General features: G+C 50.0%; 1 protein-coding gene across 2 annotated transcripts in view; it reads right to left on the bottom strand.

The window, feature by feature from the left end:
• Positions 1-8270, bottom strand: part of LOC149431208 (phosphatidylinositol 4,5-bisphosphate 3-kinase catalytic subunit delta isoform-like) — a 74165-nt gene extending 65895 nt beyond the window's left edge. For both annotated transcript variants that reach the window (XM_089665790.1, XM_089665789.1), the window contains exon 1: positions 8126-8270. The gene's annotated coding sequence lies outside the window, so the exon portion shown is untranslated. The remainder of the gene's footprint in view (positions 1-8125) is intronic.
• Between the last annotated feature and the right edge of the window lie 9688 nt (positions 8271-17958).

Raw genomic sequence — 17958 nt, 5'->3', positions numbered from 1 at the left:
TTGGCCGTTAAAAAAAAAAAACAGCAAAATTTAAAAAAAAAAACCTTTTTTTACTGAAAAATTTATAAAATACATTGCAGTGCTCTGTAACAAAATCATAGTTTTAGCAAAATGTTAAAACAGTACAAATTATAGAAGTAATTGCATACTTTTAACCTACAGTAATGTTTTTTGTTTTTGAACTGACACTGATCAAAAAAAAAAAAGTTTGTTTCTAAGTTCTATTTACATCTGTTAATATCCGTTTTTTTGAACGGAAAAAAACCCTAAAACAGAACGGATGAAAAACACAGATCTAAGCTGATGGGGGGAAAAAATGGATGGGGGAAAAATAAAATGGATGGGGGGGGGAAATAAAATGGATGGGGGGGAAAATAAAATGGATGGGGGGGAAAATAAAATGGATGGGGGGGGAAAAAAAACAGAAAAAAACACACGGATGTAAACTCATCTGTTTTTTCTTTAAAAAAAACCTGACTGAACTGAAGAAAAAAATATAATGCCCATGTGAAAGGACCCTAACAGTGAAGTATGGCCAAAGCTTTTTTCAGTTATACTTCTCTTGTGGGTCAGAGGAGTGTACTTGTGCTCTCCTGTGACCCAGAATCATCTGACAACTGACCTTAGCTGTCGGCTGACGTTAAAGTCGAGCTGCTCCAGGCTCTGGAAGGATCCCGACCATATTGTCCAGATCCACCTAGATGCTTGATCAGCAGCTGGTTCAGCCTTTCAGTGTGCAGCTGCTCCTGTCCCCTCCACAGCCCAGTGCTCCAATGAGGGGCAGAGCAGACAGCGGTGAGCTGACTGAGAAATGAGCAATCAGCAGTCATGTGATCACTCAGCTCTGCTGGCAGGGGGCAGGGGGCAGCGGCAGCATCAGATCGAAGTTACAACACGGAGGCGGGTATGTTTTTGTTTTTTTTGTTTTTTTTTTAACAACCTCAAACGTCTCCTTTAAAATGTTACAGATAACAGCTCCATATGAACACACATTTTTTAACTATTTTTTTTTAACAAACTTCTCCTTTAAGGTGCAGATAACAGCTCTATACGAAAGCACAATTTTTATTTTTGTTTTTTAACAAAAATTTCTCCTTTAAAGGTGCAGCTCCATATAAACACACAATTTTTTATCTATTTTTTTTTTTTTAACAAACTGCTCCTTTATGCAGATAACACAGCTCCATATGAAAGCACAATTTTTTTATTTATTTATTTATTTATTTTTTTTTTTAACAAACTTCTCCTTTAAGCTGCAGATAACACAGCTCTATACGAAAGCACAATTTTTATTTTATTTTTTTTTAACAAATTTCTCCTTTAAGGTGCAGATAACACAGCTCTATACAAAAGCACAATTTATATTTTATTCATTTTTTTTTTTTTTTTTTTTTAACAAATTTCTCCTTTAAGCTGCAGATAACACAACTCCATACGAAAGCACAATTTTTATTTTATTTTTTTTTTTTTTTTTAACAAATTCTCCTTTAAGGTGCAGATAACACAGCTCTATACGAAAGCACAATTTTTATTTTATTTTTTTTTTTTAACAAATTTCTCCTTTAAGGTGCAGATAAGATAGCTCTCTATACAAAAGCACATTTTATATTTTATTCTTTTTTTTTTTTTTTTTTTTTTTTTTAACAAATTTCTCCTTTAAGGTGCAGATAACACAGCTCTGTATGAAAGCACAATTTATATTTTATTTTTTTTTTTTTTAACAAACGTCTCCTTTAAGGTGCAGATAACACAGCTCTACACAAAAGCACAATTTATATTTTATTTTATTTTTTTTTAACAAATTTCTCCTTTAAGCTGCAGATAACACAGCTCCATACGAAAGCACAATTTTTATTTTATTTTTATTTTTTTTTAACAAATTCTCCTTTAAGCTGCAGATAACAAAGCTCCATACAAAAGCACAATTTTCCCGACAAATCACAACTCTGCCCTGAATCTGTAAAGACAAAACCCAGCAGCGACTATTGCAAGCAGAAGTAAAATTCAGCCAATCGGTGCGGCAGAGAGCTGTGATGTCACAGAGGTACGCGCTCTTGCCCCCCTCAGTTATCAGGAATATCATTCTCTATCCAAAAAACACAGAGCCTGCCCCCCGATCTTCCCCGGCTGGCACAAGCAGATGTGAATGGAGGAGAGGCCTATCCTGAGCTGGCAGCACGAGCCGTCAATTTCTTAAGTGCTCAACTCATAAAAATAGAAATCTTTGATCAACACTTATGTCACATCCAGATTAACAAAATTACTATGGATTCATATCACTTCAGCCGCATTGGGAGAACGCTGGTGTGATCTGCACTGCCAGAGAGAACAGGGAACAAAGTGAGATGTCAGCTGTCAAAGGTGGGGGGGATTTACTAAAAGTCAGATGGGGGGGGGGATTCCAGCACAAAGCACCCACAGTATACGGAGAGTACATGGAAACCCCAACATTGACACCCCTCTATTCTATGCCTTCTGGTCTGCTAAATAAACTACTGAAAGTGTTTTGTATCTGTACAGTAAGAAGATGCCAATTGATCCCGCCAGAAATCTTGTGAGCCGGGCAAACCTGGCGCCAGGCACCTGTCCCACACACTAGGCAGCAAGGGCCCCAGAACCCGGCAATGATAGGTGGGGGAGGAGGCTTCACCTGTTGTAATACCTAAAACCCGCACTGCGCCGCCACCACCACCGTGTGCGCGGCAGCGCCGCCACCCCCCTGTGCACAGCAGCACCACCACCCTGTGCGCGGCAGCGCCACCACCACCCTGTGCGCGGTACCACCACGCTGTGCGCGGCAGCACCACCACCACCCTGTGCGCGGCACCACCACCCTGTGCGCGGCACCACCACCACCACCCTGTGCGCGGCACCACCACCACCACCATGTGCGCGGCACCACCACCCTGTGCCCGGCAGCACCACCACCACCCTGTGCGCGGCAGCACCACCACCACCCTGTGCGCGGCACCACCACCCTGTGCGCGGCACCACCACCACCACCACCACCCTGTGCCCGGCAGCACCACCACCAGCCTGTGCCCAGCAGCACCACCACCACCCTGTGCCCGGCAGCACCACCACCACCCTGTGCGCAGGAGTGCCGCCACCACCACCCTGTGCGCGGCAGCGCCACCACCCTCCTGTGCACGGCAGCGCCGCCGCCACCACCGTGTGCACGGCGGCAGCACCACCACCACCCTGTGCACGGCGGCAGCACCACCACCACCACCCTGTGCACGGCAGCACCACCACCATGACCCTGTGCACGGCAGCGCCACCACAACCGTGTGCACTGCATTCAGGTGAATGAAAGCGGGGATACACTCTGCCACCATGCAAAGCACCACAGTAAGAGCATATATACCGCCTTTGCAGCAGGTGGTCATAGTATCTGCACCCGGATCGCTGACACTCGCTGGTAGCACTCGCAGGTTATTTCTGGCACTTAGGTTAGAGGAAGGAAAGGTAACAACAACAAAAACAACAATTGATGGGGGAGGGGGGGAGGGGAGGAGCAAAAGGTCCGTGTAAGAAAATTTAGTGTAACGTGCTATGAGGTCTATTCATCAGAAGAAATGGATGGAAAGGGGCCACAAGTACTGCAAACCACAACGTTGTGCTGTATGACCCTCTGGGTGAGGTGATCAGGAAGAAGTAGTCATGAACAATGTCTGTCAGCTCTGATAAATATTTACAGGAATTTTAGAGTCTCTTCTCCTGTTTCAAATATCATTTTTAGAGTTTCTCATATTGTACCGTTTAGTGTATAAGTGCATTACTACTCCTGACCCCCCTACACCCCGCGCGGTGCTACTCCTGACCCCCCCCCCCCCCCCCCCCTACACCCCATACCCCATGTGGTGCTACTCCTGACCCCCCCCCCCCATACCCCATGTGGTGCTACTCCTGACCCCCCTACAACCCGCGCGGTGCTACTCCTGAACCAACCCCTGCTCTGCACCGCCCCCCTGGGGTGGTCAGGAGCAGCACCGCGCGGGGTGCAGGGGTCCTTGTGGTCAGGAGCAGCACTGCGCGGGGTGTAGGGGGTCAGGAGCAGCACCGCGCGGGGTGTAGGGGGGCGGTGCAGAGCAGGGGTTGGTTCAGGAGTAGCACCGCTCCTGACCACCCACCCCCCCCTTGCACTTCACGCGGTGCTGCTCCTGACCACCCCCTACACCCCGCGCGTTGCTGTTCCTGACCACCACCCCCCCCTTGCACCCCGCGCGGTGCTGCTCCTGACGACGACCACCAACCCCCCTCCTCCTCCTCCTCCACCCCGCGCGGTGCTGCTCCTGACCACCACCCCCCCTCCTACACCCCGCGCGGTGCTGCTCCTGACCCCCTGCACCCCGCGCGGTGCTGCTCCTGACCACCCCCCCTTGCACCCCGCGCGGTGCTGCTCCTGACGACGACCACCAACCCCCCTCCTCCTACACCCCGCGCGGTGCTGCTCCTGACCACCCCCCCTTGCACCCCGCGCGGTGCTGCTCCTGACCACCACCCCCTTGCACCCCGCGCGGTGCTGCTCCTGACCACCACCACCCCCTTGCACCCCGCGCGGTGCTGCTCCTGACCACCACCACCCCCTTGCACCCCGCGCGGTGCTGCTCCTGACCACCACCACCCCCTTGCACCCCGCGCGGTGCTGCTCCTGACCACCACCACCCCCTTGCACCCCGCGCGGTGCTGCTCCTGACGACGACCACCAACCCCCCTCCTCCTACACCCCGCGCGGTGCTGCTCCTGACCACGACCACCACCCCCCCTCCTGCACCCCGCGCGGTGCTGCTCCTGACCACCCCCCTTGCACCCCGCGCGGTGCTGCTCCTGACCACCCCCCCCTTGCACCCCGCGCGGTGCTGCTCCTGACCACCACCACCCCCCCTCCTACACCCCGCGCGGTGCTGCTCCTGACGACGACCATACACACATGAATCTGTATCGTTCAACCTCTGGGCTGAATAGAAGAAATCTAATCGATTCCCCCATCTACACAAAACAGATCAGTCAGTGATGGGAGCAGACAGCGGCGTGTCGGTCGGTCAGTCATGGGAGCAGACAGCGGCTGGTCGGTCGGTCGGTCGGTCAGTCATGGGAGCAGACAGCGGCCGGTCGGTCGGTCAGTCATGGGAGCGGACAGCGGCGTGTCGGTCGGTCGGTCAGTCAGTCATGGGAGCGGACAGCGGCGTGTCGGTCGGTCGGTCAGTCAGTCATGGGAGCGGACAGCGGCGTGTCGGTCGGTCGGTCAGTCAGTCATGGGAGCGGACAGCGGCGTGTCGGTCGGTCGGTCGGTCAGTCAGTCATGGGAGCGGACAGCGGCGTGTCGGTCGGTCAGTCATGGGAGCGGACAGCGGCGTGTCGGTCGGTCGGTCAGTCATGGGAGCAGACAGCGGCGTGTCGGTCGGTCGGTCAGTCATGGGAGCAGACAGCGGCGTGTCGGTCGGTCGGTCAGTCATGGGAGCAGACAGCGGCGTGTCGGTCGGTCGGTCAGTCATGGGAGCAGACAGCGGCGTGTCGGTCGGTCGGTCAGTCATGGGAGCAGACAGCGGCGTGTCGGTCGGTCGGTCAGTCATGGGAGCAGACAGCGGCGTGTCGGTCGGTCGGTCAGTCATGGGAGCAGACAGCGGCGTGTCGGTCGGTCGGTCAGTCATGGGAGCAGACAGCGGCGTGTCGGTCGGTCAGTCATGGGAGCAGACAGCGGCGTGTCGGTCGGTCGGTCGGTCAGTCATGGGAGCAGACAGCGGCGTGTCGGTCGGTCGGTCAGTCATGGGAGCAGACAGCGGCGTGTCGGTCGGTCGGTCAGTCATGGGAGCAGACAGCGGCGTGTCGGTCGGTCGGTCAGTCATGGGAGCAGACAGCGGCGTGTCGGTCGGTCGGTCAGTCATGGGAGCAGACAGCGGCGTGTCGGTCGGTCGGTCAGTCATGGGAGCAGACAGCGGCGTGTCGGTCGGTCGGTCAGTCATGGGAGCAGACAGCGGCGTGTCGGTCGGTCGGTCAGTCATGGGAGCAGACAGCGGCGTGTCGGTCGGTCAGTCATGGGAGCAGACAGCGGCGTGTCGGTCGGTCGGTCGGTCAGTCATGGGAGCAGACAGCGGCGTGTCGGTCGGTCGGTCGGTCAGTCATGGGAGCAGACAGCGGCGTGTCGGTCGGTCGGTCAGTCATGGGAGCAGACAGCGGCGTGTCGGTCGGTCGGTCAGTCATGGGAGCAGACAGCGGCGTGTCGGTCGGTCGGTCAGTCATGGGAGCAGACAGCGGCGTGTCGGTCGGTCGGTCAGTCATGGGAGCAGACAGCGGCGTGTCGGTCGGTCGGTCAGTCATGGGAGCAGACAGCGGTGTGTCGGTCGGTCGGTCGGTCAGTCATGGGAGCAGACAGCGGCGGGTCGGTCGGTCAGTCATGGGAGCAGACAGCGGCGTGTCGGCGGGTCGGTCGGTCAGTCATGGGAGCAGACAGCGGCGTGTCGGTCGGTCGGTCGGTCAGTCATGGGAGCAGACAGCGGCGTGTCGGTCGGTCGGTCAGTCATGGGAGCAGACAGCGGCGTGTCGGTCGGTCGGTCAGTCATGGGAGCAGACAGCGGCGTGTCGGTCGGTCGGTCATGGGAGCAGACAGCGGCGTGTCGGTCGGTCAGTCAGTCATGGGAGCAGACAGCGGCGTGTCGGTCGGTCAGTCAGTCATGGGAGCAGACAGCGGCGTGTCGGTCGGTCAGTCAGTCATGGCAGCAGACAGCGGCGTGTCGGTCGGTCAGTCAGTCATGGCAGCAGACAGCGGCGTGTCGGTCGGTCAGTCAGTCATGGGAGCAGTAATGAGTGTCAGTGTTAAGGATAGCAAAGTAGGTGGGTGGGTAAGTCGCTGGTGGGATCAGACAGGGTCGCTCGCTCGCCGCTGGGATCAGACCGGGTCCCTCGCTCGCCGCTGGGATCAGACCGGGTCCCTCGCTCGCCGCTGGGATCAGACCGGGTCGCTCGCTCGCCGCTGGGATCAGACCGGGTCGCTCGCTCGCCGCTGGGGTCAGACCGGGTCCCTCGCTCGCCGCTGGGATCAGACCTGGTCCCTCGCTCGCCGCTGGGATCAGACCGGGTCGCTCGCTCGCCGCTGGGATCAGACCGGGTCGCTCGCTCGCCGCTGGGGTCAGACCGGGTCGCTCGCTCGCCGCTGGGGTCAGACCGGGTCGCTCGCTCGCCGCTGGGGTCAGACCGGGTCGCTCGCTCGCCGCTGGGGTCAGACCGGGTCGCTCGCTCGCCGCTGGGGTCAGACCTGGTCGCTCGCTCGCCGCTGTGGTCAGACCTGGTCGCTCGCTCGCCGCTGGGGTCAGACCTGGTCGCTCGCTCGCCGCTGGGGTCAGACCTGGTCGCTCGCTCGCCGCTGGGGTCAGACCTGGTCGCTCGCTCGCCGCTGGGGTCAGACCTGGTCGCTCGCTCGCCGCTGGGGTCAGACCTGGTCGCTCGCTCGCCGCTGGGGTCAGACCTGGTCGCTCGCTCGCCGCTGGGATCAGACCTGGTCGCTCGCTCGCCGCTGGGATCAGACCTGGTCGCTCGCTCGCCGCTGGGATCAGACAGGGTCGCTCGCTCGCCGCTGGGATTAGACAGGGTCGCTCGCTCGCCGCTGGGATCAGACCTGGTCGCTCGCTCGCCGCTGGGATCAGACCTGGTCGCTCGCTCGCCGCTGGGATCAGACAGGGTCGCTCGCTCGCCGCTGGGATCAGACAGGGTCGCTCGTTCGCCGCTGGGATCAGACCTGGTCGCTCGCTCGCCGCTGGGATCAGACAGGGTCGCTCGCTCGCCGCTGGGATCAGACCTGGTCGCTCGCTCGCCGCTGGGATCAGACCTGGTCGCTCGCTCGCCGCTGGGATCAGACAGGGTCGCTCGCTCGCCGCTGGGATCAGACAGGGTCGCTCGCTCGCTCGCCGCTGGGATCAGACAGGGTCGCTCGCTCGCTCGCTCGCTCGCTCGCCGCTGGGATCAGACAGAGTCGCTCGTTCGCCGCTGGGATCAGACCTGGTCGGTCGGTGGGATTAGACCTGGTCGGTCGGTCGCCGGCGGGATCAGAGAGCAGTGTGTGGGTGATGAGCAGAGCCTCCGCTGTGTGATTGGTGAACAGGGTGGGAGGGGGTCGGTGTTCTCTCACCTGCCTCCTCCGTGTCCCCGGTTCCCCCCGGCATGTACCCTCCTCCGGTCCCCGGACGGCTCGGTGTCTCCCCGGTACAGGCCGCCTCACACTGGCCGCATTTCCCAGCACAGCGGACACAGCAGCGCCGGGGGCGGAGCCGGACTCTTTCGGCCAATCACAGCCCGCCTACCGGCAAAACCTGGGCGTGTTACCACGTCACATGCTACTATCCCCGGGTCCTAGTGCCGCCCCTGCAAACTCTGTGCTAACCGGGGTGAGACATACCGGGGATCATCATCGCACCGATCACCACCTCCGACACCACCTCCGACACCGACCTCATCCATACTGCTACTATTAATATTGTACTTTTTGTCTCTATAATTGTGTGTTTTACATCTACAGTCACCATTACTACTGTTATTATTGTGTGATTGCTCTCCCTGCTGTCATGGGATCATTATTATCATTACTCCCATCAATATGACTTTTAGTTGTTTATATGATGATGATTATCATTGTTATGTCCCATAGTAATATATGATTACATTCTACAATTGTCATTACATTATTATTACTTTTTACCTTTATTAGTCCCGTGATTCTTGTTATCTAATGATATTATTATGATTATAGTCATTTATAATGCTGATATTTTTATTGTAACTATTACAAGTGTTGCTGGGATTACAGTTACCAATAATATTACTAGGTGCTGGTATGATCTTTAACCCCTCGCCTACCGGGCACTTATACCCCCTTCCTGCCCAGGACAATTTCCAGCTTTCAGCGCTCTCACACTTTGAATGACAATTGCGCGGTCATGCAACACTGTACCAATATGAAATTTTTATCATTGTTTTGTGACAGAGTTTTATTTTGGTGGTATTTAATCACCTCCGGGTTTTTAATTTTTTCTTAAACAAACCAAAAACTACAGAAAATTTTGTAAAAAAAGTTTTTTTCTTACTTTTTGTTATAAAATTTTGTAAATAAGTGATTTTTCTCCTTCACTGATGTGCGCTAATGAGGCTGCAGTGATGGGCACTGATAGGTGGCATTGATGGGCACTAATGAGGAGGCACTGGTAGGTGGCACTGATGGGCATTGATAGGCATCACTGATGGGCACTGAAAGGCAGCACTGATACATGGCACTGTTAGGTGGCACTGACTGGCACTGTTAGGCGGCACTGATGCGCACTGATAGGTGGCACCAGGGGCGGACTGACAACTCATGGGGCCCCCGGGCAATAGGGGATCATGGGGCTCCTGTGTTCTTGCCCAAACTCAAAAAAGCCTATGAAAAAGGTACCAGGGGCATCTCATGGGGCCCCCTACTGACCCTGGGCCCTCGGGCGGTGCCCGAGTTTCTTGATGGTCAGTCCGCCCCTGGGTGGCACTGATTGGCATTGATAGGTGGCACTGATGGGTGACACTGAAAGGCAGCTCAGATGGGCACTGATATGTGGCACTGACAGCTGGCACTGATGGGCACTGACAGCTGGCACTGATGGACACTGACAGCTGGCACTGATGGACACTGACAGGTGGCACTGCTGGGTGACACTGAAAGGCAGCTCAGATGGGCACTGATATGTGGCATTGATGTGGCACTGATGGACACTGACAGGTGGCACTGCTGGGGCTACACTGATCATCATCTTTAAACTCACCTGTATCAATGACCAGCTGCTGACAATATAGAAATCACACCGGCAACCAGTTACAATGGTGAAAAATGGACTCCACCTTTCTGTTGTGTGTCTCTGTGGGCGGCATGGAGCATGGAGAAGAGAAAGAGCAGCAAAGGATTGTCTGAGGATTTGAGAACAAAAATTGTGGCAAAGCATGGACAATTTCAAGGTTACATGTCCATCTCCAGAGATCATAATGTTCCTGTGTCCACTGTGTGCAAAATTGTCAAGAAGTTTACAGCCCATGGCACTGTAGCTAATCTCCCTGGACGTGGATGAAAGAGAAAAATTGATCAAAGATTGGAACGAAGGATTGTTTGAATGGTGGCTAAAGAACCTCAATCAACTTCCAGACAAATCCAAGCTGACCTTCAGGCACCGGGTACAATGGTGTCAGCTTGCACTATACATTGCTCTCTGAATGAAAAGGGACGCTATAGTAGAAGACCCAGGAGGACCCCACTGCTGACACAGAAACATAAAAAAGCCACACTGGAGTTTGCCAAAACTTACCCGAGGAAACCAAAATCCTTTTGGGAGAATGTGCTGTGGACAGACGAAACACTGACAGCTTTTTGGTAAAGCCCATCATTCTACTGTTTTCAGAAAAAGCAATGAGGCCTTCAAAGAAAAGAATACAGTCACACATGGTGGGGGGGGGGGGGTCACTGATGTTTTGGGGTTGCTTTGCAGCTTCAGGCACTGGATGTCTTGACCGTGTGCTTGGCATTATGAAATCTGAAGACTGCCAAAGAATTCTGGGGTGCAATGTAGGGCCCGGTGTCAGAAAGTTGGGTCTCAGTCAGAGGTCATGGGTCTTACAGCAGGACAACGACCCCAAGCACACGTCTAAAAGCCCCCAGAAATGGTTACAGACAAAGCGCTGGAGAGGACTGAACTGACCAGCAATGAGTCCAGATCTCAATCCCATAGAGCTCCTGTGGAGAGATCTCAAAACCCTTCCAATCTGAGAGACCTGGAGCAGTTGGTGAAAGAAGAGCGCTCCAAAATTCCAGTAGAGAGGTGGAAGAAACTCATTGATGGTTACAGGAAGCCATTGATTTCAGTTATTTTTTCCAAGGGGTGTGCTACCAAATATTAAATTGAGGGTGCCAATAATTTTGTCCGGTCCATTTTTGGGGTTTTGCGTAGAATGTGACAGATTTGTTTTTTTGTTTGTCCACTTTTTTGTGTCATAAATGCCTGAACATTTGTAATTGCAATAATTTTCTGGTTGAAGTGGTGCATTATCTGACAGAAATGCAGGGGTGCCGATATTTTTGGCCATGAAGGTTGGACCATTCTTCCAGAAGTGTATTTGTGAGGTCAGGCACTGATGTTGGAGGAGGAGGCCTGGCACACAGTCTGCGCTCTAATCCATCCCAATGGTGTTCTATCAGGTTGAGGTCAGGACTCTGTGCAGGCCAGTCAAGTTCCTCCACCCCAAACTCACTCAGCCATATCTTTATGGACCTTGCTTTGTGCACTGGTGCACAGTCATGTTGGAACAGGAAGGGGCCGTCCCCAAACTCTTCCCACAAAGTAAAATGTCTTGGTATGCTGACACCTTACGAGTTCCCTTCACTGGAACTAGGGGGCCAAGCCCAACCCCTGAAAAACACCTCCACATCATAATCCCCTCCACCAAACTGTGCACTTGACACAATGCAGTCAGGCAAGTACCGTTCTCCTGGCAATCATCAAACCTAGAAACACTTCGGATTGCCAGACAGAGAAGCGTGATTTATCACTCCAGAGAACACATCTCCACTACTCTAGAGTCCAGTGGCGGCGTGCTTTACACCACGGCATCCGACGCTTTGCATTGTACTTGGTGATGTAAGGCTTGGATGCAGCTGCTCGGCCATGGAAACCCATTGGAAACTCCATGAAGCTCTCTACGCACTGTTGTTGGGCTCATCTGAAGGCCACACGAAGTTTGGAGGTCTTTATTGACTCTGCAGACAGTTGGTGACTTCTGCGCACTGTGCGCTTCAGCATGCGCTGACTCCGCTCTGTCATTCTACGTGGCCTACCTCTTCGTGGCTTTGTTGTTGTTGTTCCCAGTTGCTTCCACTTTGTTATAATCCCACTAACAGTTGACCGTGGAAATTTTACAGATCCATACATGGGTCGAATTCCAAACTAATTTTAGAAAATTGGAAATGTTGGGCATTTTGTAATCTGATGGTGCCGCCATTGATTTCAAAATTCGAATAACCAAGCTTCTGATTTCACCTCATGTTGCTACAGAAAAGCATTTTCATGGTCAAGAATTTTCTTTTCTTTCCAGCTCACAGCTCATTTCTTTTTTGATTACATTTCTTGCATGAATGTCCCATTATTGATTAGAAATTTGTACATTTTTCCAACATACCCGATCATTCAAATTCGATGGTCACTCAAAAAATTGGCTGTTGCTGTGGCCCACTAATGGTGCAAAATTCGAACGAAAATTCTTAGCAAAGGCTTTCAAAAGAAAATTCTTTTGGAATTCAACCCGTGTATGGCTGGCTGTATTGCACAGGTGGCAAGTCTGCATGCCTAGGGGCTTAATTTTATACACCTGTGGCCATGGAGGTGATTGGAACACCTGAATCACATGATTTGGAGGGCTGGACCAATACGTTTGGCAATATAGTGTATATAAAGGTAACATTTCTATTGCTATTAATTATATTTATAATAGGTAATAATATTATTAACCCTTTAGCGATGGAGGGTACATAAATCCCAACACTTGAACATAGTTATACAACTTTGAAATGTATTAGTAAAACTGTTCATATCTGTTTTGTGTATCCAGTTGGATTATAACTTGTTTTTTTTCAAGACAGATTGGACTTTCATTTGGTGGTAAATGGTAATAGATATCTCCTGATTTCTTTTTATTTTAAAAAGAAAAACTAGCACAAAATTGGAAAAAAGATTAATTTTCTAAAATGTAGCTGTATATTTCTTGTTATCACCATAACCTACCACCATAAAACAAGTCAAAATAAATTCTCCTGCTCCTGACAATTGCAGCGATACCACATATTTTATAGTATATTATTGTGTGTGTTAGTTCTTGTTTATACTCGTAGTGCGGCCCCAAAATTTTGGTGCATATTTTTTTTTTTAATTCTTCCTAAAACACACTAAGCCCTGGTTCACACCGAATGCAATTTCAAAGTGGTGCGATTGGGTCCCATTTAAAGCGCAACTTCAAAGTAGCGCTGATATAGACACAGGTGTGATTTCAGTGCTATTTACCTTATAGTCTCATGAGAGTTAAATGGCACTGAAGTGGTGAAAATGTAATGCAGGAACTATTTTTCAAATTGTGCTACTTGAAATCACTCTATTATGACAGTGCCATAGAAATACATTACATGCGACTTCAGGTGCGATTTGCTAATTTATTTAATAAGTATTTATTTACTGTATTTCAGGTACTTACATTGGGGCAAAAAAGTATTTAGTCAGCCACCAATTGTACAAGTTCTCCCACTTACAAAGATGAGAGAGGCCTGTAATTGGCATCATAGGTAGACCTCAACTATGAGAGACAAAATGAGAAAAAAAATCCAGACAATCACATTGGCTGATTTGGAAAGAATTTATTTGCAAATTATGGTGTAAAATAAGTATTTGGTCAATATCAAAAGTTCATCTCAATACTTTGTTATATATCCTTTGTTGGCAATGACAGAGGTCAGACGTTTCCTGTAAGTCTTCACAAGGTTGGCACACACTGTTGCTGGTATGTTGGCCCATCCTCCATGCAGATCTCCTCTAGAGCAGTGATGTTTTGGGGCTGTCACTGGGCAACATGGACTTTCAACTCCCTCCAAAGGTTTTCTATGGCGTTGAGATCTGGAGACTGGCTATGCCACTCCAGGACCTTGAAATGCTTCTTACGAAGCCACTCCTTCATTGCCTGGGTGGTATGTTTGGGATCATTGTCATGTTGGAAGACCCAGCCACATTTTATCTTCAATGCCCTTGCTGATGGAAGGAGGTTTGCACTCAAAATCTCACGATACATGGCCCCATTCATTCTGTCCTGTACATGGATCAGTCGTCCTGGTCCCTTTGCGGAGAAACAGCCCCAAAGCATGATGTTGCCACCCCCATGCTTCACAGTAGGTATGATGTTCTTTGGATGCAACTCAGCATTCTCTCTCCTCCAAACACGACGAGTTGTGTTTCTACCAAACAGTTCTATTTTGGTTTCATCTGACCATATGACATTCTCCCAATCCTCTTCTGGATCATCCAAATGCTCTCTAGCAAACTTCAGACGGGCCCGGACATGTACTGGCTTAAGCAGGGGGACACGTCTGGCACTGCAGGATCTGAGTCCCTGGCGGCGTAGTATGATGGTAGCCTTTGTTACGTTGGTCCCAGCTCTCTGCAGGTCATTCACTAGGTCCCCCCATGTGGTCACCGTTCTTGTGATCATTTTGACCCCATGGGGTGAGATCTTGCGTGGAGCCCCAGATCGAGGGAGATTATCAGTGGTCTTGTATGTCTTCCATTTTCTAATTATTGCTCCCACAGTTGATTTGTTCACACCAAGCTGCTTGCCTATTACAGATTCAGTCTTCCCAGCCTGGTGCAGGTCTACAATTTTGTTTCTGGTGTCCTTCGACAGCTCTTTGGTCTTGGGCTCTTGATGAGAGCCTGGTCTCTGTGCTGGGAGCCCACTGTGCAGCATGCTCCCAGCACAAACACAAGTATGCATATATGTGGCCCCCACGGACTCACTGCCATGAGGTTACATATACAGTATGTGTGCAATCAGCAGGAAGGGGTTAATGTTATTATTAGTCATCCTTATTATTGTTATTATTTTCTATTATGGATGATTCTTGTTATTGTTACTGTCATGTCATCATTCTTATTTGCTACTTTTATTCTTACTATAGTTTTTACTATTGTCATGATTATGATTGCTGCCATTATTATTATTATTACTGCTCTAATTGCAGTCCTTGTTGCCGTTTATCATTAGGCTGCGATTGAAGCTGACATTCTCTGGCCTGTGACCCCTTCAGTCTCTGTTTAATATATCCGCCGAATGGCCACTCTAGATTGAGAGTGTGGCTGTAAGTAGGTCTTCTGAGATCAGAGCCTTCTCACACAGGTAATGTACGGTATATACATTAACCGCTTTCCCACTGCCCTATAGCAGAAATACTGCTACAGGGCAACAGGGGTGCTCAAAATCACGTATATATACGTGATTTTGCATTTCCGGGTAGGGGGAGCCATTATTCGCAGCTGCAGCTGTCAATCACCAGGTCCTGGCTGGTGATTACCCACTGGCGCCCAACTGTTTTGTTTACTAACAGTCCTCCTCCCTGTCAGCTGGGGCACAGCACAGCCATCCAAAGCAGTGTGCTTTCAGTGAAGCACACAGACACTGCCCCATAGTAAAACACTCCCTGTGCACAGTTAACCCTTTGATCGCCCATCATGTTAACCCCTTCCTGCCCAGTGCCATTAGTACAGCATCAGTGCTTTTTTTTTTTTTAGCACTGATCACTGTACTGGTGTCACTGCGGATGTCAAAGACACCAAGTCAGTTCACCCCCAGTGTCAGAATGTCCACCACAGCCCCACTATAAGTCACTGACCGCCGTCATTACTAGTAAAAAAACAAATTCCAGTATATATACCACCATTTGTAAACACTATAACTTTCACGTAAACCAATTAATTTACACATATTGGTATTTTTTTATTTATTTATTTTAGCAAAGACGTTGCAGAAGACATTTTGGCCTAAATTTATGCCGAAATTTGATTTTCAAAAATATTGTTTTTTTTCTAAAAATTGTCGGCCTTTTTTTTTATAGCGCAACAAATAAAAAACGCACAGGCAATCAAATACCACTGAAAGAAAGCTCAATTCGTGGGAAAAAGGACATAAATTGAATTTGGGTGCAGCATTGCATGAGCGCGCAATCGTCAGTTAAAGTAACGCAGTGCTGTAATGCAAAAAATGGCCTGGTCGGGAAGAGGGGTAAATCCTCAGGAGGGCAAGTGGTTAAAGCTGACCATAAGCAATACAATTTGATTGTATACAACTTTGTTGAGATGTACTGAGAGCTACTGTACTGTGTGTAGGCAAGAGTCTGCCTGATTGGATACAAATTGATTGGATAGATAAGGTATTTCCTCATAATATATATTGGTAAATCTAAAGAGATTGTACAGGGATAGTATAGTTTATGGCCACTTTGAAAGCAGAACTAAACTCTCTCAATCATCTTTAACCCCTTGCCTACAGGGCACTTATACCCCCTTCCTGCCCAGGCCAATTTCCAGCTTTCAGCGCTGTCGCACTTTGAATGACAATTGCGTGGTCATGCAACGCTGTACCCATATGAAATTTTTATAATTTTTTTGTGACAAATAGAGCTTTATTTTGGTGGTATTTAATCACTTCTGGGTTTTTTATTTTTTCTTAAACAAACCAAAAACCACTGAAAATTTTGAAAAAAAAAAAATTTTTTCTTAGTTTTTGTTATAAAATGTTGTAAATAAGTGTTTTTTGTCCTTCACTGATGTGCGCTAATGAGGCTGCACTGATGGGCACTGATGGACACTGATGAGGAGGCACTGGTAGGTGGCACTGATGGGCATTGACAGGCATCACTGATGGGCACTGAAAGGCATCACTGATACATGGCACTGATAGGCGGCACTGACTGGCACTAATAGGCGGCACTGACTGGCACTGATAGGCGGCACTGACTGGCACTGTTAGGCGGCACTGACGCACACTGATAGGTGGCACTGACTGGCACTGATAGGTGGCACTGATTGGCATTGATAGGTGGTACTGACTGGCACTGATGGGTGACACTGAAAGACAGCTCAGATGGACACTGATGTGCACTGGTAGGCACTGATGGGCACTGGCACAAGGCACTGATGAGCACTGACATAAGGCACTGATGGACACTGACAGGTGGCACTGCTGGGGCTACACTGATCATCAGGGCACACTGAGCATCAGTGCCCTGATGATCAGTGTACATGTCCCCTCCGCGGAAAAGCCGATTACCGGCTCTCCTCTCCTCTGTCAGCGTGACAGCTCGAGAGGAGAGAAATGCCGATAACCGGCATTTCCCTGTTTACATGTGTTCAGCTGTGATTGGACACAGCTAATCACATAACCGAGCCGACATCTTCGGCTCTTTCCGTGATCGGTGATCCGCTGTGTCCGAGGGACACAGCGCACCGCCGATCGCCGCGCTGCGCGCTCCCTGAGCCGCGCATGGGCAGTGAGAATGGGAGGACGTTATATGACGTCCTATCAGAACGAGACAACCACCTTGCGTCCGTCATATTACTATATGGCGGGCGGGAGGTGGTTAAGCTGTTTGCATTAGTAAATATATAGGAAAGTATATTATATTTACTTGTTTTAAACTTTTTTTTTTTACATTTCTTCAGTTACTTCCTGGCGAAGCCAAAATAATGTCATACATCTCAAGAATCTTCACGGGCATTTTTTTCTCTCATCTGGAGGAGGGGCTTTCTCAGCTAAGCACACCCTCCTGTCTGCATGCCTGAGCAAAGAGCCGATAGAATCCAGGAAGTAAATGCTACATGAATCATCTGCCCTTACTCAAGATGGCCACAACTTGAACTGCTAGGGGGTAAAAACTAATATTTCAACACACATAAACTATATTAGGAAATTTGACTGGCTGGCAACACCCAGTTTGGCTCTGTTCCATATGATAGCAAATAGATTGCTCTCTCTATAAATATGTGGGGCCCTCTGCTGTATAGTATGACAACTGAAATCTATAAGTTTTTAGAAGGACACGTGCAGCTAGACACTATTGGAAGAAGTAACAGACTTGTGTCAACTTGTGCTGGTTTAATAGTTTTATTGTCTTAGGCAGGGGCGGACTGACAACTCATGGGGCCCCCGAGCAATAGGGGATCATGGGGTCCCTGTGTCCTTGCCCACACTCAAAAAAGCCTATGAAAAAGGTACCAGGGGCATCTCATGGGGACCCCTACTGACCCCGGGCCCTCGGGCAGTGCCTGAGTTTCCAAATGGTCAGTCCACCCCTGGTCGTAGGATATATGTTCATACGGCGTATAAAAATTATCCCTTTCTTTTCTTTTGTATGTGTTACTGATT

Source organism: Staurois parvus, unplaced genomic scaffold, assembly GCF_062004578.1.
Source record: "Staurois parvus isolate SC_StPar_1 unplaced genomic scaffold, SC_StPar_1.0 ptg002351l, whole genome shotgun sequence".
Lineage (NCBI taxonomy): Eukaryota > Metazoa > Chordata > Amphibia > Anura > Ranidae > Staurois > Staurois parvus.
The sequence above is the reverse complement of the archived record's forward strand: the minus strand, read 5'-3'. Positions and strand labels throughout refer to the sequence as shown.